A 23560-nucleotide genomic window follows, 5' to 3' on the forward strand; every position below is an offset into this window, starting at 1 on the left:
ATGAACACTTGCCGTGGGGTTCAATGCTGTTTCAAAATACTATTGCCAGTATTACTTGGTGGCCATCTCCATGAGTGAGTGGGTCATCATTTATTTGAGATTATTTATTTAGTGTTGAATATTGAGAGCCTCAGACAAATTTCTTCCAGCAGATCTTTACACACACACATGGTTCTTTATTTGTTTTTTGTTTTCTTTGGTTTGGTTTTGTATCAATATATATAGAGCACAAAACTTAGCATGCTATCATTTTTGTACAGTACTCAGCATCTCTGGTGTGTGCCTGTCACACCCTCTCTGACCCAGATCTTTTTGAATTTATGGAGCTGAGATGCCATGCATTTTACATATAGTAACCATCTTCCTTCTCTCTCCTCCCAGACCCCAAATCTCCTGCTTCTTACCACTGTTGATAAATACTTTATATACACTGATATATGCAGGACCAGAAAATACCTGTCTTTTTTGCTATTAACTTGGCATCCTCAGGCTCCTTCCATGCAGCATATGTCAAATGCCTGAGTGATATTACACCCCAAGGAGAGCCTAAAGCTGATAACTCTACAAACTAAAACTTTATTTTTTCCAAATATCACTATTTGTTGATGACTCTTAAAAACTTTAACCTCCCTGTAGCCCTCCAGGCACCAGCGGTAAAAGAAAGGATGGGGGCATTGTGGAGTGGGGGTGGTGTCCCTCTTTAGAAAGGTTCATTGGAGCAACTCCCATCTGTGTTCTCTGGAAACCAGAATTTCAGTTCTCAAGTTGGAATAGGCAGCTTGTTCCATTAGCAAACATTTCATGAATACACTAGTAGTTCTGGTCTGTAGACTTGTCATAACAAACAGGAAAGAGCAGCAGTGGCACAATCTAGTATAACAGCCAGGCTTCTGTCAGTCACCTGGACAGAGAGACATTCTATGTTGTGGTTCTCTCAGGGAACTGAAGATCAACAGAGACTCAAGATGCAAAAACATTGTTCCTGCTGCTTTATTTGTTTGTCATAGTCTGTATTGCCAGATTTCCCTTGGAAATATATAAGGTGTTTGAAACGTTTGCTGCTACAAATATATTACTGTTGCTGAGTAATCCTGTACATCATTTTCTCCTCAGAGGGATAGAGACTATTCCAATCCTTTATAGCTATTGCCTCTAATGGTGAAATGGGTAATCCAATATGTGATCAGAGGAGATGCTTTTACCATGTTTCCAAAATAATAAGTTTAAAAACCTGTGAGCTTTAATGGTACTGCAAACTCTTAAAACCACCTCAATAGCAGTTACTTATTCTTACTCTTGTATGTAATAAAATAAAGTTAGTTAAAAAAAGGTGAAAACAAGGTGTTTTTGAATGTGTAAGCCTGATGGTGCCTTTGATCAAAATGATAATTATCAAAACTATGATTTCAAGCAAGTTTATAAACTAATGTTTGCTAGATGTGAAGCGCCTATTTTATTATTCCTATTATGTTTGGCTAAAGGCACATGGCATCTAGTTGTAGGGATAAGGAATCACTTATTTTTGGAGAAAGTGTATGAGTGAGTTAGAGAAGTAAAGGACATCATTTCAATCCCCAAGTACATAGAAGTCGGATTGGTAGAACCATCATCATGTTAAACAAGCAGAAATGAGTACTAAGACAGAGCCATTTAGCAATAACATCATTTTACTCTTATTTGACTAAACCATATACATCATGCCTAGGGAAATTCTTTTAAAGCAAGGATTTTGCTTTTTAAAAGCATGTATGTATGTATGTATGCATGCATGCATGTATGTATGTATGTATGTATGTATGTGTATGTCTATATGTGTATGAGTATATAAGGACATATGTTTATATATTGTACATATATTTATATTTGTATATGTATATATGTATATATTTGTATATATGTGTATGTGGCCACATGTATATATGTGTGTGTGTATATATATGTTTATATATGTGTGTACATATATATATGTGTCTGTACGTGTATATATGTAACATACAAATGCACTCTATTTTCTAATTTTATGAAACAATTCTGATGTATAATTAGTACTCAAGAATTTTAAAAGCTGCTTTATAAATTTTGATTCAGGTTAAATTTCAGTTCAGAAAACAGATTCAATAAAGATAATTAATTTTTATGCTATCAAATTTCTCAACTATTTCATAAAAACACAAATATTTACTTTAGTTATGTGACTGTATATGTTTTAGCATGAAACATGACTAATTAGCTTTTCCAGCATGTGATATAATTAGAGGATAATACTAGACCTATGTGAGGGAAAAATATATCAAAGTACTGCAATATGTGATAGATCAGAGTGATAGATAGATAGATAGATAGATAGATAGATAGATACATACATACATACATACATACATACATACATTCATACATACATACATACATACATACATACATACATGCATATTTACACTGATTAAAGATAACAGATGATATTGTCTACTTTCCTGTCCATCACCGCTAACCTCTACCCCTCACCTTTTATAGTGATTGTCCCCTCCACATTGATATCCCCTTACTTAATGTCCCAGACAAATAAATATCCAAACTTTTAAAATTGGTTAGAGTGCTAAACCAAGAATTCTCAACTGAGGTACCTCAATAGCTGAGAAAAACATCAAGAAATGTTCAACATCCATACTTATCTGAAAAAGGCAAATCAAAATGAACCAGAGATTCTACATTACACCAATCTCAAAGACTAAGATAAAAAACTGATGCAGTAGCAGAGTAAGCTAGGATGTAGACAAATGGAACACTCCCTCACTGCTGGTGTTATTAGTACCTGTAGAGCCACTTTGGATAGCAATATGGACGTTCAGAGAAAATTGCAAATAGCTTTACCTGAAGACCCAGCTTTACCACTCACTTCAACACATATACTCAACCTTGATCCACATACAAAAAGGACATGAGGTTTAACAGGTTCACAACAGCCTTACTTACAATAGTCGAATGCTGGGCGCAAGCGTGATTTACCTCAACTCCACTGAGGAATAAATAGAGAAAGTGTGCTATATTTAAACAAAGGAACACTACTCAGGTATTAAAAATGAGGACACCAAGAACTTTGTAGGCAAAGGGATGGTGCTGGAAATTAGTGAAGTAACAGAGATCAAAAAGGACATAACATGGGATGAACTTAGTGACAAATGGATGTTAGCCTTAAAGCTCAGAACTCCCATTATTGAGAGCATTTATCACATGAAAGGTAACATGTTAGGAGGCCAGATTGCGAATCCTTGCAAACAACTTAGAAGGGAGAACAAAATAATCATGGAAGGCAGAGGGACGGAGGGACTTATTTAGAGGTAGAGAATGATGGACAAAGTGGGGGGAGTTGCAACAATGAAAAGAGACAGGAGAGAATTCCAGAGGAAAAGTGTAATAAATGACAATAAACATCAGTGGTTGGTGGTGAACTTGGGTTTCCCCAGGAAAGTCCCAGGTGCCAGGGATGCAAGAGGTTCTGATAAACCTAATGGGATGATGGTAGTTGAAATACCAAGCAGCAAGGAGATAGAACCATTAGAGACTGCCTCCTGTAGCTAGACTTGCCCACCAGTGAAGGAATGGTGCTTCCCACACAATTCAAAATCTTTATCCTATATACATCCAAGGTCTAAAAAAAGACAAATACAAAAACAGAGCAAAAACTGAAGGAAAGGCCCTTCAGAGACACACCACCATAAGAAACATTTCTTCCACAGACTCTAAATCCTGGCCCTATTCCTGATTTCAAATGTGCTTACAGATAAGACCCTAATATGTTTGCCCTCTGAGGGGCTCTGCCATCACCTGACTGTGACAGATGCAGAAACACCTAAGCATTTGAGAGCACCTGACAGCCACAAAAGAAGAGTTAGGGGAATGCCTTAAGTATCTGGAGGGGATTGCAACCCAATTTGAAGAATAACAGTATCAACTAAATATAACCTCCAGAGCCTCAGGAAATTTTCCACATCCTAGAGTATGCTTTGCCCAGTCGAAGACTTCTGCTACACAAATAGCAGAGTATATGGTGAAGACAACTGCCTCATCTGCCATATGTGTGAAGGGAGGCAATTGGTCCTGTGGAGACTTCATATCCCAGAGAAGGGGGATGTTAGAGGACTAAAGCGGAAGTGCGCATGTAGATGGGGGAGCACCATATTAGAAAAATGAGGAACAGAATAGCTTAGGGGATTCAAGAAAGAAAGACCAGTTTGGGAAATGACATTTGAAATGTAAGCAAATAAATAGATTATTTTACATATATAATGTATATAATTAATATTTTTAAACAGCAGAGATATTCCCGTCTGTCTCCTTAAGGACTGTATATTTCATTATCTGTACTATAGCTTTATTGAAAGTTGAAATCCATAAGTACTGTGAGTTTCTTATTATTGAAATTTCACATAGAAACACCCAATCAATGTTTTATCTTCTGTCCTTATAGCTTTAAATCTTTAGTTTGACAAAAAACATAATTAAATAAAAAAATAGTTTTTATTTCTGTTGCATATGGTTTTCATTCAATGCCTCAAACGTCTCCCAATTTAACTGTACATCTCTGCATTCCCTCCATTGTCATACTCTTCCCACTCTCTTCACATTTGACATTCCTGTACCTGACAGTGTTCCTCTGCAATCCATAAGTACATTTGTACATCACAAAGTGAGGATAGTCTGGACCACATCCCTTGACTTTTACACTAAACTAATCAAACTGATACAGTGTGGAGAATTAATATTCAGATTAAAGTGAAAATATATCCCATTTTTCTCTTAGGTCCGGATTATCTCATCTATGATGACTTTCACATGATCCATTCATTATCCTGAAAATTACATGCTTTCCTTTTCCAATCTGTAAAAGCACCACATTTTCTTTATGCATTCATTTGTTAAAAAACAACGTGAATATTTCTAAATATTCAAGAGTCTCTATACTAGCATGAATCAACATTTGGATATATTTTTCTCGCGTTATATCTTTAGGTGCATACATTTCCATGTTCCTGAAGAAACATCATACTGATTTCCAAAGTTGCTGTTGAAGTTTGCATTCCCACCAGAAGAATATCATTGTTCCCCTCTCCCCATAACACAGCAAACATAAGTTGACTCATGTGTTATAAAACTAAAATTTCTGAAAGGGAGGAAAAAAATATCAGAATAATTTTGATTTGCATTTCTGTATTGTATAAGGATGATAAATATTTCACTTTCGATTCTTAGTCACTTGAGTTTCTTCACTTTTGAATATTTTGCTTAGACATGTAGCCAAATTTAATTATGTTTTCTTGATATATAGTGTTTTAGTTTTTTCTATTATTATTATTTATAGAAGCCCGTTTTTGAACATGTACATGGAAATAATGCTTACTATTTTTGAAAATAGCCACTTTAAACTTATTAAGATCAAATTACATAATGCACATATTCAACTCACAGAATTGGCAGATCTGTTTTAACCAAGCGAAATCATAAGGTCCCTTCATGAAGTATCCCTATATAATAAAATATTTTCTATGTACATAACATTGAGGAATAGAGTTCATATATTTTATTCTTTGAGAATTTCCGCCAATGAATTTTGATGATAATCTTTCCATTTATTTTACCCACTCACTCTATTTCTTTGAATCATAAATTTGTATATCTTCTACATTAAAGTACTGTTTAATAACTCTATTATAAACCCTTACAAATAATTTTTCAACCCTCCAACTGAAGATACTTACTGTCCATAGTATGTCAGTTACGTACAGCAGTTTTTAGGCCTTTTCACTGCATTCTTGACTGTTGACTGGCTTGAAGCTTTGCAGGAAACCACAGCTGCTATGTGACATGAGGGCAGCACCTCTTGTATCAAGAAGACGCTTTATGTCTGATCCCATCCACAATTTTGGGGACCTATATTCTCTTTGCATCTTGTTTCAGGATGGCTTTTTAGCCTTGGGGAAGGGGTATAACATGTATATCCAACTCGTCATGGCTGAAATCAATAAAATGTAGACAAATGTAGACAATATAACGAATGAAAGGAAGGGGTCACTCTTGGAAAGTATTAACAGGATCGTCATAACCTCTGGCCATGTTAGGTAATGAAAGGTTTGAATTATATAAAATGAAAGAGAAAATCGGAAAAATGGAGAAAACACAGATTATTTATATTTACAGTCCAAAATCTAGAATTTTTTTAAAGCATTCGGATTTACTGTGGGGAGCGAGTATAGCGGCAATCCCAAAATGGAGCCCGGGACTGCTGCCGCGTCTCATTAATAGCACCTGAAATTAAGCCATTCCCCATCGTGAGAGCTGCGCAGGCGCACCATGACGATATATCAGGCCATGTGACGTGGACCTATGAATGGAGGTTACACAGACTGGACGGTTGAGGTGGTTAAGGGAGGATATAAGGGACTGGGCTCGGGGGCTGGATGGAGGCATTGTTCCTGCTTGCAGACAAAAGGGTTCCTGAAAAAACTGCTTTGAGAAGAATGTGTGGTGTCTCTCCTTTCCTGCTGGTCGGGGTTGGAAGTGACAGTAAATACTAGATGTATTTATATACCAATATTAAATCAGCTCATTTTGCATAATTTAAAAAGCTATATACTAAACAATTACAAAGAATCAGGTTTTTAATTTCTCCCACCTGAAATATCATAGGACCACATGTATTCAGTTGAAAAGAAATGAATATACATTTAAATAGCATTTAAAGTGTCTAAGACTATTCAATAAAGTAGACAAAAGGATTGAATACATTAAAATTGTATTTTGAATCTGGTATTATCTAACAATGACAGACAAAATAAGGAGAGAGAATGAGACATGGGGACAATGAGGCAAAAGGGAAGGTAATGAGAGAGGGAGAAAGAGTTACAAACGACTGACACAAAGAGAGGAAGAGAGAGTTACACACTAATTTACACATATACACACATATTCTCAATAAAATACTTGTGAACAGATTCAAGTCAACATTAAAAATAATCTTCTACCAGATAAGCTTTCTTCAAATCCCAACATAAAAGTTTGATTCGTCCTGGGGAAGCTGTAGATATGGAGGATATAGTTCAACATAATAAAGGCAAGGTACAAGAAGCCCAGCACAAGCATCGTGCTAAAGAGAGAAAAATTCAAACAGTTCCACTACAAGCAGGAAGAAGACAAGAATATACACTGGTTTCACAACTATGTATTACAGTATGTGTAATTTTAGCTAGAGCAATATGACAACCGAAGAAGATCCAGGGAATACAAATGAAAAATGAAGAAATGAAAGTGTTCTCATTTGCAGATGTCATGATACCATTTTAAAAACTCTAAAAATATGTCAGTCTCTTAAGACTGAAAAATACAGTCATAATAGCAGAATATCATACGAACACACAACATTCCTTAGCCTCCTTTATGCCAATCCAAACCATACTGTGAGGAAATATGGGTGAAATTCCCCTCACAATACTCTGAAAATATAAAACGAAATATTGTGGACGAAAGTATTTAAAATGCAAAGACCACTATGAATTAGCTAGACGTGATCCTGGATAGAGACAATTTTTCTTTAAAAGATTAAGTTTCTTAAAGCTGAAAATGCATTCATGAAATAGTAGAATTCAAAGTGAACACTCAAAACACATTATCTTTTTGTTTTCCAATTTCAAACTATGGGCGAGTCATCAGGGAAATATTCCACTTAAACACTCTTAAAATATATATCAAATACCCTAAATTCGCATTGTTAGAAAGAACACTGTGAGTTAGAAGACATATGAAGTAACCATGATACATCCAGATTATACATAAGAACGTTCCACCTGATGTTCTGAAGGACCTTAAAGCCTTGAATGAATCAAATCTTTTATAGTTTTAAGGATAACTAGATAGTATAATAATGTCAATTTTTGATTAATTAATAAAGTTAATGCAATAAATATTGATTAGAATATTTTACTACAACAAATCACCCACTTTTATGAAAATCAAAAATTTGACTATACTATTTCTATGGGACATAAGATAACTTAAAACGACACAGTGCTAACATGTTTAGGGAGATAATTTTAAAGAGAAAAAATGTGGGAGGAAAAATATGAGATTAAAAAAGTAAGTTACATACACAGTGTGATTTTGTTGGCAGAGTGAATATGTCAAAAGTTTGGAGTGACTTGGATTTATTTATTAATTTAAAAGGGCAGGTTACATGCCAGCAGGAGGATGGACTATCGGATCAGATCTCAAGAAAGTGCCAAATGTTCCAGTTAGTATGACTATGTTATAGTAAACATAAAAATGCCAGTGTGGGAAATTGAAGGTTTAATTCACCTCACAAGTTCCAGTTCATAATCAATGGAATCCAAGAAAAGAACACAAGGCAGCAGCATGAAAATAAAGAGGAACTCTGCTTACTAATCTGCTCAGCTACCTTTTCTCTGTAACCTCCTCAGCTTACTAGTGCTGTTACCATCCACAGTGGGCTAAGTCACCTTACATAAACTAACCATCAAGAAAATGCAAAATACTGATGCCCGCAAGCCATTCTTATGGAGTCAGTTGCTCAATAATGCATCATTTAGACAGTCACAATAAGCAATCACAGCAAGCCATAAAGCAAAATAGAAAACTTAGCCAACGAAAGATAAGAGTACCCCTTCATGAATGGAATTTGAGGTCAAAAGTGAAGTTCTATGTGAGGAAGAAATTAGAAGGAATTATGCCAGAAATCACACTTTATTTAAAATAAAAAGTGAAAAAAAGACAAAGCCACAATTAAAATATTGTTATGTTTGACACATTGAAACCTCTTCTGGATTGCAGGGTAGAGTCAGGACTTGGTTTTTGGCTGGCAGCACAATTGATAGTCCAGAGTTTTGGTGGAGGATTTTCCATCAGAAGCCTTAGCTTTACCACAGAGGTTAGATCCAATTTAAAAATCATAGTCAGTCAACAGTTTGCCAGATCTTGTGCTCCAAAGAAAGGAGCAGTTCATTTAGTGATGATTTGGTGATGACTCTAATTCATTTCAGAGTCATAGATATTGCCAGCATATAGAAAACCACATACCCATTGTCAAACACCAATATTCTCTGCATTGCCCACAGTCACCATAGTAATATCAGTGTTGAGCTCTACAGTATGATTTTTTTCTCTTTCCTGTTGTTGCAGCTTATAAACCTTGTTTCTTTGACCCACAGAGAAGTTTCAAATAAAATAATGACAAACTTTTGCATTGAAAGCTATTGGTGACTTGTAGTTGTAGTTAAAAATGAGGACCTCAAGCAATCTTCACTCGGTCCTCTTCTTTTAGGATTGGGTTGATTAGCTATTTCTTTTTGCTTTTGGTTTCATTTTAATGATTTTTTGTTTTATTTTGTTTTCTTTTTCTTTTTGTTCTTTTCTACATGCAGAGATCAAGAGTGGTTAGAAGAATTTCAAGTACAAATTCAGATGGCTGGAAAGAGACCAGTCTTTCTAACAGGTCCACATTTTTTGCTGTACTAGGGATTTTTCTCTTGCCTTTAATGTTGCCCATTTCCACTTTTTGGATCCTTTTATCCTGGCATAATTAATACTACATATATATTATAATTATTTAAATTTCAACTCTGAATCTAAGTGCTCTATCTCCGTCCCAAAACCAGAGACATGGATTGAGTCTTGTTTGCTATCGTTTTGATTCTTAGATCGGGAATCATCCTGCGAACACTGAAGGTCCTGTTCCCAAATTGATTCTGTATAGTTCAATAAAGATGCTCTTGGCCAATCAGTTGTGTGGATTTCTACCAACAGGCTAGTAGACACAAGGATGGAGAAAGGATTTAGGGTGGAGCAAGAGTTACCAGTCATGTGAGATCTAGTATGGAGTGGCCATTGGTGTAGCAGGCAGGATGTTAGAAACACAGTAAGATGAGAGCATATTTGGGGTGCTGAGCTATGACTAATGTCAATTGACAAATTGAGTTAGGGCAGATTTAGAGGTGTTGAGAAGGGGGTAAAAAGGACAGCTTGCTATTTGGTAGAGGCTTAAAAAAACCTGACAATAGAGCTAAAGCACATCAAAAGTTCCTAAGCATATGTGGCTTTCAAGTGCATTGTAAGGGAACTTGAACAGCTCTGGTAGCTTGGAATTCCTGGACCTTAAAGTGAGGCAGTAGGAACAACCTTCTGCAGAGTATTATGAGAGCAATCCATGACCATAAGGAGCATGTGCAAAGTCATCTTGACCATGAGAGTTAGACTGTCCCACATGTATCTTTTGATTATAACCATTTCTTCTTTGTGATCTTTTAGTGTTCCATTTGCTTAAAACTATTACTTAAAAGGGTAAAATGATTCTAAAGGCTACTCTTCATTGTCAACTATTCATTGGAGATTAATTAAACCCCAACGATAGAGGGAATATGTGAAGAATTTCTGCATAATATAAGGTCAATGTCAAATGAACTTCTTATATGTATCTTTGTGGTAAGATGTTTCAACTTTAACCTAGATCTTTATCAAGAAATATTCTTTCTATTATTTTTCAGGCATCTGCAGATACATCCTTTTGAGGAATGAATTCTTCATACTGGAGACTATAGAGGGGACCTGCATTTCAGTGATAATTAAACATCACTTCAAGACATCAAAGCAAAATATCAAAGTGAGAATGGAATAAATTTATTAAGACAGTGTTTTGCAAACAACTTCTTTCAAAACATCTTTGGAAGGAGAATTCTGAAATTTTGCATTTCCTTTTTGACTTTGCTGGTACTCTGACAGAATCAACTCTCAATTGTTTGGGACTTTACGGGGAATTAAACACTACAAACAGAGATGAATGCATCATATGCTCTGCCGTCTGTGTTAATATGGCTACAGTGAAGAACAACTATGCTACAGCTATTCTTCTGTTTTTTCAAATATTATCCTCATACAAAGTGTGGAATCTAAGGGTTGCTGGATGGATAGGTCGAGAACACTGGCTGAGAGCTGCAAATGCAGAAGTGGGATGGTACATGCTTGGGGCGTAAAAAGCCTGTGTGTAGATCATAAACAACTTCAAAATATTCATTGCTTTAATAATTACTTGGAAGTGGACTTCTGTAAAATGACTTCAGCAGACCAGCATGGTAGAGAAACAGTAACTGATTCCCTGGAGATTTAAATGCACTGGATTGTGAAACATGGACTTAGAGGTAGAGACAAGTCAGTGAATGAAGACTAGATTATCAAACCTCTGTTGTCTCTTAAGTTTCCCTACCCCATAGTTTGAGGCCTACAGCAACAGATTTTTTGGAATGAGGAATAGAATGAAAGCCAATTTGTTGAAAATCCCAGTCATAAGAAAATACTGACATCATCTGTGACAAACATCAAGTCTCAGCATGGCTTCAGCATGTCTGAATGTCTGCTGTCAGCATGGGCTTTTACTGCCATCCCTTTAATAAATGCAGAGCTCCAATCTGCTTCAGCCACATCATCTCTTCATTCTGTTGCAGGTAGATTAGATCACTGTGTCTGCCTATGCAGTCTTTCTCTACATATAAGGACCCAAGGAACAATTCTCACTCCAGGGAGCTGTTGAAAGTAATCTTGAATTGAATTGGTGTTGTTAGTAGATGTAATGTCTTCAAATCCGAGAAGACCATGTTTGCAAAGGAGTTGATTGAGGAAGTCTTGGGTATTTCAGTATTAGGGACAGGTTGGATCGATGAACAGGACCGCCTTCCCAGACTAGATCTTGCAGTTCACATACACGTGAGCCATGCTGACAGGGTGCAGCTTCCAAGAAAAGAATGTTCATTTGAAGATATTGGTCTATTTGAGAATGGCAAACCCAATGTATTCTAAACCATGCATTCTATTTGAATCCCCGTAGAAAACATGGAAGAAAGAAGCCTTTACTTTTTCATTTTTGCACTCACAGTGATACCAAATCCTCATAGACATTAGAACCTGCATACTGAATATTTATCCATATGTCAATGACCAGATAAGACATCTTGCCTTTTGGACTAATAAACTAATGGATTCTAGGACTTTACAAATAGTCAGTCATTGTTAAATTATGTGTTCCATAGTCTGTGATCATTGTGACTAGTCCGATTTCTCTGTACAGAGAGATTCATCCTTTACTGTCTGTTGGGGAACACCAACTACTACACCAGATATCTAGAGAAGACCTTTTATGGCATTTTGTCTCTAGTAAGAGTTTCAGGTCAGTTACAAATTTCCAATGGCCACATTACCTTAGTCGGATTTTCATATGATGCTTTGATACAGTCCTTCTTTTTTTCTATAGTTCTTGGCAACATAATTAAAATAGCAATTGTAACCTATTAAAGAAATGCACAGTAATCTATTTGCATGAATGCAGCAGAGAGGATTATAGGATAAACAAGAATTGGAAAGCAAGATATCCTTCCTTCCTAGGTCCAAGACCAGGAAATCTTAACTACATAAAAATCTGAGACAAATTGTCTGAAGTTTGTTCTTTTCTTCAATCATGGGGATCCTAGTGAAGGAGCTCAAGTCTGAAGAGTTGGCAAAAATTACCCTCATTGCTACTCCAGGTCAACTGCTGAATACCTCATTCATGGACCTGAAGAAACTCTGTATCCATCCTTCTATAATGTGTATATATCAATGTATCATTCATAGAATGGACACTTTACTGTTGGTTTGAAAGCAACAATTTGTCCCTGGAGAGACACAGATTTCTTCTTTCGCACATTATTTGACAGGCTGATGGTGGGTCTCATAAGTTCATTCCGGGATTTGCTTTACAATAATCATTCAGTTATCTGGAAGAAACACTTTTTAATGTAGTGAGATCTACTAGAACAATATCAACCATCATCTTCCATTCCCAGTTTAATGCTGAATCATTCTCCACTAATTGTCTGTGGTCTCTGATGACAGCAGCATCTCCACAGACTAGTCTGAATATTGCTCTTAGCACTGCATTTAGGATACATCAATGTGATTTCCTTACCACTTTCATTCCCAGGAGAGTTTTTCAATTCATTTCATCTGATGCGTCTAATCTACATTGTCAGCCAGGATGAGTTTTGAGAGTTTTTCTAAAAAAATAAAGAAAAAATGGAAGAAATGAAAGAAAGGAATCCGGCAAGTATATCTCACCAATTGACTCAGAAATCTAAAGTGTTAGTCAGTGGAAATACTAGTGGAAAGTCTGAGATCATGAAGTCTCAACTAGAAGCGCTTCTCTCTCCAAGGTATTAGTGTAAGAGAGAAACTGCACTATTGGTATCCAAAGCATGGAGAAGTTTACTCTGAGCAGAGGACACAATACTTGCCTTTTATTTCTTACTTAGGACCTTTTTATAATTGACAAAAAGAATAAATGCAATGAGCTCTCAGTAAAACATCTGTTACCTTCAAAATTCTTGGCATTTGGAATAAAGAAATGAATGATATAAAAACTCTGACTTCCAGGAGCCATAAGAACTGCGAAGTCCAGATGTTTCTGAGAGGCTCGCAGCTCTAGATTCCCATATGCAGAAGGCTCAGAACAAGTCTATCTCTTCAGTGATCCTACTCAACTCCTACAAGGACACACTGAGCTTTCCGAAGTACCATGTATTTCATCCTTTTTTTATAACAAGACAGAAGACCACCTTCCTTCTTCCCATCTCTGATCTCATCATCCTCTTCCTTCTCACTCCACAATGACTGTTTACTCTCGATTAGAGTTAAATTAGTAAACACTAGAGGTACTGAGGGGATATCTGAAGGGAGTTGCAGTCACGACAACACTTGTGACATCACAGAAGAAGCTAGTCCTCTCCAGGTTTCAATAGATGTTTCAGGGAGGGCCTACTGATTATGTCATTGTGATGTGCCATGGCTTACCTGTAAAACATCTTTCCTTACATTGACCAGATTCAAGGGTGCCCATTCCACGTATGTCTCATGTGACACAGTAGAAACCATTATGTACTCCATCTCTCTAAAGCTAGAGACTTCTCTTTGCTTTATTAGCAGTTACAAACTTGGGATGGAGAAAGGTAGTCAGTGGCTTGGCATGGGTAGAAAAGATTTTGGAACATCTAGTGTAGAAGATTCTTCTAGATAATATTTTTATTCTCAGGTTCATTCCTGAGATATAGAGTTCAATTTTCTTTGTTATCTATGTATCACAAAGGCCAGTATTTTCCCTACAGACCTTTAATTAAATGAATATTGTATATCACTTTCTTATTGTACTTTCCTTGACAGGGGACTTCATAAATATTCCTGAATGTGTACTGAAAAATTCTTTTTTCCTATTCCATTATCTGCAACAAAGTGATTTTGGCAACAAAGTGTGCCCAGCTATAGAGTGAGCATAACAGTGTGAGTACTGTGTACTCACTTCAATTAATAAACTCCTAAAAGCTTCTTTTATGTAAAAATTACCAGGCATCAGAAAAGCAAAGGGCAACATGGACTACAGAATTCGGTTCTCTAGTCCCATTCAATATCAAACCTGCACTACCTATCTTCCTGTGTTCCCATGGCCAGAATTAAGGGTTTTGGATGTTTTATCATTATTCGTCCTTAAGTAGCAACCTTAGATACAGGAGGATAGGCAGGGAGAAGAATGACATGTTTATCAGTCAAACCTCAAACTCAATATGTTCATAATACAGGAGGGAGTCTATTTGACATTGTCATTTCTGAATTCTACATTCTTGACCTAGTTTGGCAGATTCTATGTTAATATTCCAACGAACCACCTAGCTGTAGGAGCCACCAAAAGTGTATGTGTATATATATATATATATATATATATATATATATATATATACACACATCTGGCACCAAAATGATATAAAATTGATGAGCCTAAGAACTGCAATCGGCCAGGAATCATATATAGACATTCCCTGAGAGACACTGCTAAAGTATGTGAAATACAGAGGTAAATGATAGTGGCAAACCCATGAACTGAAAATGGACTTCTTGTTGGTAAATGTTGAGAAAGGATTACAAGATCTGAATGGGGCTTTAATCCCCACAAGGACAATGCCAATACACGAAACCTTTCTGGTACTAAATCAATATTCAAAGACTGCTCATGGGCAGACCAATGTCTCCAACTGCAAATGTAGCAGAAGATGGCCTTCGTGACACCAATGAAAAAAGAGGCCCTTGGTCCTCCCTAGATTTGATTCCCAGTTCAATGGACTGTCAAGAGGCAGTAAGGGGGGTTATTGAAAAAGGGGAGGGGGACAGGTTAGGGCTCTTATGGACAGGAAACTGAGAAAGGAAATTACATTTGAAATGTAAATATAGAAGTATCCAATTAGAAACGCAATAAAAATTCCTAAAGAAATGATAGAGTTAAAGGAAAAGAAAACTGTCAATGAATCACACATATTGATACAGAAATCTAAAGGGTAACTGTCATGGAATGGTAATCAGAGAAATACTAGTGGAAAGACTGAGATGATGATGTCTGAACTAGATGCACATCTCTGTCCCAGATATCTGTGTCAGAAACAAAGTGCACTATAGGAATCCAAATCAAGGAGGAGTTTACCTTGAGATGACATGACGATACAATACTTGTTGTCCCTCCTTCCTCAGGACTATTTTTCCTGGGGAAAAAGAATGAAAGCCATTAGCTCTCAGAAAAACAACTGTAAACTTCCGAATACCTGACTTTTGGAATAAAGAAATTAATGATAAACAACCTCTGACTTCCAGGAACCATAACAAGCAATGAAATCCAGATGCTACCGAGAGGCTCCCACCTCCTGAATCCCATATGGGGAAGGCTCAGATCAAGGCTATGTGTTCAGTGAACCCTCACAACCCCTACACAGCACTCCTTGTGCTTTCCCATGTACCACATATTTCTTCGTTTTTTGAACTAAAACTTCCTAGGCCAACTTCCTTCTCCCCATCTCTGATATCTACATCTTCTTTGATCTTCCTCACAAATAGCTGTTTACACTGAAATAAAGGCCAATTAATAAACCCTAGAGGTACTGAATGAATGTCTGAGAGGCAGTTGCAGTCTGGAAAACACTGTGACATCACAGGAGAAGCTAGGGATCTCCAGTATACAAGAGATTTTTCAGGGCCAGCCTAATGATGATGTCACTGAGAACTGCCATGGCCTACCTGCTAAAGAGCTTTCTTTATATTGACCAGATTCTAAGGTGACCTTTCCAGGTGTGTCTCCTTTGACACAGTGGACACATTTATGTAGAACATCACTCTAAAGCTAGACAGTTCTCTTTGCTTTATTAGTGGTTACATGCTCTGAATGGAGAAAGTTATTACGGGTTTCGCATGTGTAGAAAAGATCTAGGAATATGGGATGTAGGACAATCTTCTGGATTATAATTTTATTCCCAGTTCCATTCCTGTGACAAACAGTTCAATTTCCTAAGTTCTATCTGTTTCCCAAAGGCCATTGTTTCCCTACAGATATTTAATTGAGTGGATTTTGTATTTCATTTACTAATTGTTCATTCCTTGATAGAGCACATTATAGATATTCCTGAATATGTACTCAAAAATTCTGTTTTGCAATTCTAGTTTTTTGCAATGATTATCGCAACAAAGCTGGCCAAGCTAAAGAGTGAATGTAATAGTGTAAATATTGTGTTCCTACTTCAAGTGATAAACTCCCAAATTTTTATTTTATGCAAAAATTACCTGACATCAGTAAATCAAAGGACTGCATGGACTATAGCATGCGGTTCTGTAGTCCCATTAGGTATCATTTCTGGAATATCTACCTTCCTGTGTTCCAAGGGTGAGACTTCAGGCTTTTGGATATTTTACCATGATTCTTTTTTCAGGCCATACAAAAGATACAGGATGATGGGAAGGGAGAGGAATGGCTTGAGGCCCAGTAAAAGCTCAACATCGATAGGCGCATAAGAACAGGAGGGAGTATATTTGGTATTGGCATTTGTGGATTCTCCATTCTTGACCTAGGACCTCAGAATCCATGTTAAAATTTCAACTAACTTCATAGATGTATAAGCCATCAAATATATGTACATATATATAAAAATAGATATAGATAAATAGATATAGATATATAGAGATAGAGAGGAGATAGAGCTAGAGACAGAGGCAGAGATAGATAGATAAATATATGCGTAAATAGATAGATAGATAGATAGATAGATAGATGATAGATAGATGGATAGATAGATAAATAGATCAGACACCAAAACTAGATACGATTCAGATTAATAAAGCTAAGAAGTGCATGCTGCCAGTAACAGGTTATAGATCTTCCCTGAGAGACACAACTAGAGCATGTCAGTTACCGAAGTGAATGCTAGTGGCAAATCAGAGAATTATAAACGGACCTCTTGTTGATAAATTTTCAGAAAGGATTACAAGAGCTGAAGAGGCTATCAACCCCATCAGAACAATGAACAAGAACTTTCTGGTACTATACAGATAATCAAAGACTGTACATGGACAGACCTATTGCTCCAACTGCATATGTAGCAGAGGATGGCATTGGTGGACACCAAAGGAAGGAGAGGACCTTGGTCCTCCCTAGGTTTGACTCCCAGTTCAAGGAAATGTCAAGGGACAGTAAGGGGGGTTTAAATGTCAAGGAATGGAAACATTTATGTCTCTTATGGAGAGGAAACTGGGAAAGGAAATAACATTTAAATGTAGATATAGAAATATCCAAAAAATATTAAAATTAGCTTAAATTAAAAAAAAATTATGAAAGAGATAAAAGTAAATAAAACTGCAAGGTAATCAGACATATTGATTCAGAAATCTACGAGGGACACTGTTAGGGAATGGTAGTCAGCATAACACTAGTGGAAAGACTGATATGATTAAGTCTGAACTAGAAGCATTTCTCCCTCCCAGATATCAGTGTCAGACACAAACTACAGTGTAGAAATCATATACACGAAGGAGTTTACTCTGAGCTGAGGATACAATACTTGTCTTTCCCTTCCTCCTTAGGACTTTTTTCTTCTGGAAGAAAAAATAGAAGCCATGTGCTCTCAAAAAAAAAAAAAAAAAAAAAAAAGCTGTACCCATCCCAACACCTGACTTTTGGAATAATGACATTAATGATAAAAAAAAAAAAAAAACTCTGACTTTCAGGAACCATAACAAGCAAGGAAATCCAGTTGCTACTAAGAGGCTCCCATTTCCTGAATCCCATATGTGGAAGGCTCATGTGTTCAGTGAACCCTCACAACCCCTACACGGCACTCACTGCACTTTCCCATGTACCACATATTTTTTTTCTCATTTTTTTCAAACTAAAACAGAAAGCCAACTTTCTTCTACTCATTTTTGTTATATACATCCTCTTTGTTCTCTTTCCCAAATGGCTGTTTGCACTGAAATAGAGGCCACTTAGTAATCCCTAGAGGTACTGCAGGAATATATGTGATGCAGTTTTTTGTGACATCACAAAACCTAGGGCTCGCCAGGGTACAAGAAATTTTTCAGGGAGGGTCAAATGATGATGTCAGTGAGAACTGCCATGGCCTACCTCCTAAATAGCTTTCCTTACATTGACCAGATTCGAGTTTGCCTTTTCCAGGAATGTCTACTGTGACACATTGGTAACATTTATGTACTACATCTCTCTACAGCTGGAAACTTCTCTTGCTTCATCAGTGGTTACAGGCTCTACATGGAGAAACTCAGTTAGGGGCTTGTATTGAGTAGAAAAGATCTAGGAATATGGGATGTAGGAGACTCTTTTGGATAATAATTCTATTCCCAGTTCCATTCCTGTGACAAACAGATCAATTTCCTATTTTTTCCCTGTTTCCCACAGGCCATTTTTTCTTTACAGATGTTTAATTGAGTGAATATTATATTTCATTTTCTAATTGTTCATTCCTTGAAAGGGGTCTTTATAGATATTCCTGAATGTGTACTCAAGTATTCTGTTTTCAAATTCCAGTTTTTTGGCAATGATTTTGGCAACAAACGTGGCTAAGCTATGAAGTGAATTTAACAGTGTAAATATTGTGTACCTACTTAAAATGATAAACTCCCAAATTTTTATTTTATGCAAAGAAATAACTGCCTGAGTAAATCAAAGGACAGCGTGGACTATGTAGTCCCATTAGATATGATCTCTGTAATATCAACCTTGTCGTGTTCCAAGGGTGAGATTTCAGGGTTTTGGATGTTTTAAAATGATTCTTTCTTCACTCCAAAGATAAGATACAGGAGGATTGGCAGGGAGGGAAGAACTAGAGGTCCAATGAAACCTCAACTTCATTAGGGTCATAAGAATAGGAGCGAGTCTATTTGGCATTGCCGTTTGTGGATTCTACCTTCTTGACATACCTGCTCAGAATCTAGTTAAAATTGCACGTAATCTCATAGTTGTAGGAACCACCGATATATATATATATATATATATATATATATATATATATATATATATATATATATATATATATATATATATATATATATCAGCCACCAAAACTAGATAACTAGATAAGATTGATGAACCTAAGAAGCACATTCTGTCAGGAACCAGATATAGATCTTCCCTAAGTGACACAAAAAGAGCATGTCAAATACAGAAGTGAATGTGTTGTTGCAAAAATATAAAAATAAAAAAGTTGTCTTATATCCCGCTATCTCTGGCACTGTAGTTTCCCAAGTCTCTGCTAGATATCTTGGTTGAATACATCACCACTCCTCAGCTGCCCAGTGTCTCTTATTGCCACACATGTTTTTACACTCAAAACCTCACATGAAAGAACACACAACACAATAATCTTTGACCCAATTGATAAGATATAGTAGCCCACATAAGCATACAAAGCCTGGTACGATCCATACCTTAGGGACAATAATAACAACCAGTAAATACACAGAGCAGTATCTTAAATTCACCTGCCATGGCTTCTCACCCTCTCCTCTTCCTGTCTCTCCTTTTTCCTCTAGTCTCTTCTACTTCCTTCAAACCTCATTCCTGCCCATACTTCCTTCTCTTCCAATGATAGGCCTGCTTCTATCCTGTACCTGCCCCTCACCTGTACTTCACAAATTTAATGTGAAAGCTGTTCTGTAGAATTCACCTGAGTTCTGAGTACAGGACAAGGCAGCTGTCCTTGGAGCAGTGGATTAGCATCAAAATACAGATAACTTTAGTGTAAACAACGTTTCCCCCTTTTTGTCCAGTTAAACAGACTTTTCATTTATATATATCAATTGAGTAAGATTATTACTATTCTACAATTTATAAAGCATTTGATATACTCAAAACCCAGTCTGTCACTATATCAGTTAGAAAGAGCATTTAGTTCTTCATTCCAGCTTCAGAAAGGCTTAAAATCTATATTATGTCTTGGCTAGCTTGTATACTATCTGATAACTATCCAGTAAAATATGTATATTCAGAGTTATACAGCCTGATAAGCAATGAGGCTATAATCAGTCTCCTACCCCGTCAGAAATCTGAGAGTGACCAAATATCTATACACATAGGATGTCTTAGAGGGCTTCTAGAACTGAGAGGTTGTAGAGACAAATCTCCAATAGCACAATCCCCTGTTAGCAACATGTGAGCTTAAGTCTTCAGCCTTCTGACACAAGATCAACTGACAGCCTATTGAAAGGCGGACTTGGAAGGGCTGATTACCCTGTATTGGCAGGGTTTATCCCTCAAATCCTCTGCATAATTTGTCCTTTTCTGGATAGTATTAATCTGCATATGAAACAGGCATTTTTTTCCAGTGACTGCCTAGCCACAAAGTATTGCCTCATTTGGAGGTAGAGATGTTCAAATTCTTCATTAAATTTGCCAAAGGGGAACAGTTAGGAGAAGATATGACTCAACAAAAGATAAGTAATAACTTTAAATCTCAAATTTTGTGGATTTCTTACATTTTTGAAAAGCATCTATCTATCTAAGACAATCTGGACTGTTGTCTTTATATCTTAATTTTTTCTTGATAGTACTCTTACAAAGTCAGATGCATGACTTTAATATTTCAATCTTAACTCACAGGTTTAATCAACTCAGAAGTGTGTAATGACAAAAATAATAGAACTGGCTCTTGTAATTTTAAAATTTTTTCAAATTATTTCTATACCCAAACAAAGATAAGATTAAGCTTAGTTACCAAATACGATTATGACTGTAACTAAATCTAGCTTATTCCTCCCTGCTAAATTTCAACCAATTTTCAATTCTTTATAAAAACATCTTTAGAATAACCACTTCCAGCCCCACCCCACAAATTCCAGGTAATTGAGACAACGGATCCACCATAACTTCTTCAAGTTGTACATGGGCGTAGAGATATCCTTACGTGTAGGGGGTAGGAAAAATGAAACAAATGTGATAGCCGATATGTCCTGACTGGACCCAGCTGAAATTCACTGAAACCAGGATTCCAAGTAGGTACACTCTACAAAATACAACTCTCAGGAAAAAGGTTAAGAATCGATATATCTTTTGTTTGATTCTCCCGAATATATATTTGATAGCCGTCTACTGATATCAAACCTGATCAGTATGACTCTGTGAGGTTTCCAGAATCCTAATCACAATTTTTAAAAACACAAGGACAAAATCTTTCTTCCAAAATACTCTGTTTCTTAATCTGAAACCAGAGAAGCTTGTATCTTGCACTCTCTCCCAGAGTAATAATATAAGCATAAAACTCAAAGTCACACCCATCCTGAAGATTAAACATTTTTTAAAAAAGGAATTTATGTATAAAATGAGCCTGATATAACTCAGTACTTGGTGATATCAGGAAATAAACCCAAAGTTCCCATGGAGCCCATGTTAAGAGAATTTGAACTTGCTATTGTCGTAAATATCAAAAGTAACCACAAATCATCGCTAAGCGTCATCAACGAGCCATATAGTGGGATAATTCATAAAACTAATCAAATACCTTCTATCAATTCTAATATCAATAAGAAAACTTCAAACCAGGACTTTTGCCCAAAATATCTCAGTCTGTTAAGCTCTCTACCTGAAGCCACAGATTTTTCTTTATCGTTAATAACTTCTACAATATATGTCTGCATTCACTTTCCCTGTTGTTACAGATTTCATCAAAACTCTCTACTTGGTAGTGCCTAATTTTTCCCTAAGTTCTGAGCAGTAGATGAAAATCCCCACCTGATTCAGGTAATCTCTCTACTCTCTTCTTTCTTAAATAAAACTTAATCACTTGTTAAAAATACCTTAATAGAAGAAGTATCTTGTGTAACTAGGATTCCCACACAAAATTCCCCTGTGGAGCCTATGTTAAAAAGAAAATGTGTATCCTGAAAGACTTACTAAACAACTCTCATTAAAAAGCAGCTTTAATCTTTTAACTCTCTGAACTGCCATTACTTATCACACAGCAGGGGACCAACAGCCTGTCAGCCCTTGCTGCTTCCCCATTTTTGTTTTAAATTCTGCTCTTAAGTTATCAAGAATTAATATGGCACAGGTGTCCTCTTACTTAGAAAATAAAAAGGTTCACTCAACTTTTTGATTACTAGTGGATTCTTGCCCATCACCTTGTTTTGCCATCTGTTATTGTAAAAAAAAAAAGAAAACTTGTCTTTTACCATGCTATCACTAGCACCGTAGTGTCCTAATATAATAGGTAGATATCTTGGTGAAAACACATCCCTACTCCCTGTCAGCCCAGTGTCCCTTGCCGCCACACACTTTCCTATACTCAATCCCTCACATAGAAAACACACATCACAAAAATTTTGACCCAATTGCTAAGATATAATTGCGCACTTAAATATACAAAGCCCTTTACCATCCATCCCTTAGGAACATTAATAATAACCTGTAAATACACAGACCATAATCGTAACCTCACCTGCCATGACTTCTCACCCTCTCCTCTTCCTATCTCCCCTTTTTCCTCCAGTCTCCTCCTCTTTCTTCAAACATCTCTATCACCCATTCTTCCTTCTCCTCCAATGACCTCCTTCTTTACATGGTAAAGAAAAGTTCTTTACATAGTACAAGTAAAGAAAACAAATTACTCCCAAAGCATCCTTCTATCATGTACCTGCCCCACACCTGTACTTTACAAATTCAATGGGGAGGTGGGTTTGGTGAAGTCACCTGAGTTCTGAGTACATGAGTAGGCAGCTGTCCTTGGGGCAGTGGAATTAGCATCAAAATACAGATAACTTCAGGGCAAACCACAGCAAATAGCTTTGATATCCTAGTGAAATCTTTCAAGCCAAGTAAAACTGCAAATGTGATAATGTTCTAGTTTCTTCTCATGCTTGATGCTGAAAAGAGTGATAGTGTATGAGAAGAAATATTACATAGTACACGTAAAATAAACAAATTACTCCCAAGGCCAACAAGGCTCATAAGTAAGCAATTTGTTATAGAGTAACAAAGAGTAAGCAAAGTAGTTTTCTCATTCGGTTTCCCTTCACTGTAGGCAGCATTTTGAATTTACAGAGAAATGGTTGATATTGTATCATTTATCTTTAAAAGTACTCTAATAAGAATCTTTTAAAAAGCACAAATCTAAATATGTGTATAAAAATGTCATATCTACTTTAAATGATCAGAATGCACACCTGT

At 36.4% G+C, this 23560-nt stretch overlaps 1 long non-coding RNA gene across 2 annotated transcripts in view; it reads right to left on the minus strand.

Annotated features, from left to right (window-relative positions):
* LOC134484804 (uncharacterized) overlaps positions 1-23560 on the minus strand; it is a 52238-nt gene that overhangs the window by 14878 nt on the left and 13800 nt on the right. Inside the window, exons 1-2 of one of the 2 annotated variants that reach the window (XR_010062612.1) lie at positions 13583-13829; positions 12995-13082 (exon numbers count right to left, since the gene is read on the minus strand). This is a non-coding gene — a long non-coding RNA (uncharacterized LOC134484804). Of the gene's footprint in view, positions 1-11272; positions 13083-13582; positions 13830-15547; positions 15606-23560 lie in introns of those variants that run through there. The other variant, XR_010062611.1, reaches the window with a different exon arrangement.

The sequence above is a fragment of the Rattus norvegicus genome (assembly GCF_036323735.1).
Source record: "Rattus norvegicus strain BN/NHsdMcwi chromosome Y unlocalized genomic scaffold, GRCr8 chrY_unlocalized_9, whole genome shotgun sequence".
Classification (NCBI taxonomy): domain Eukaryota; kingdom Metazoa; phylum Chordata; class Mammalia; order Rodentia; family Muridae; genus Rattus; species Rattus norvegicus.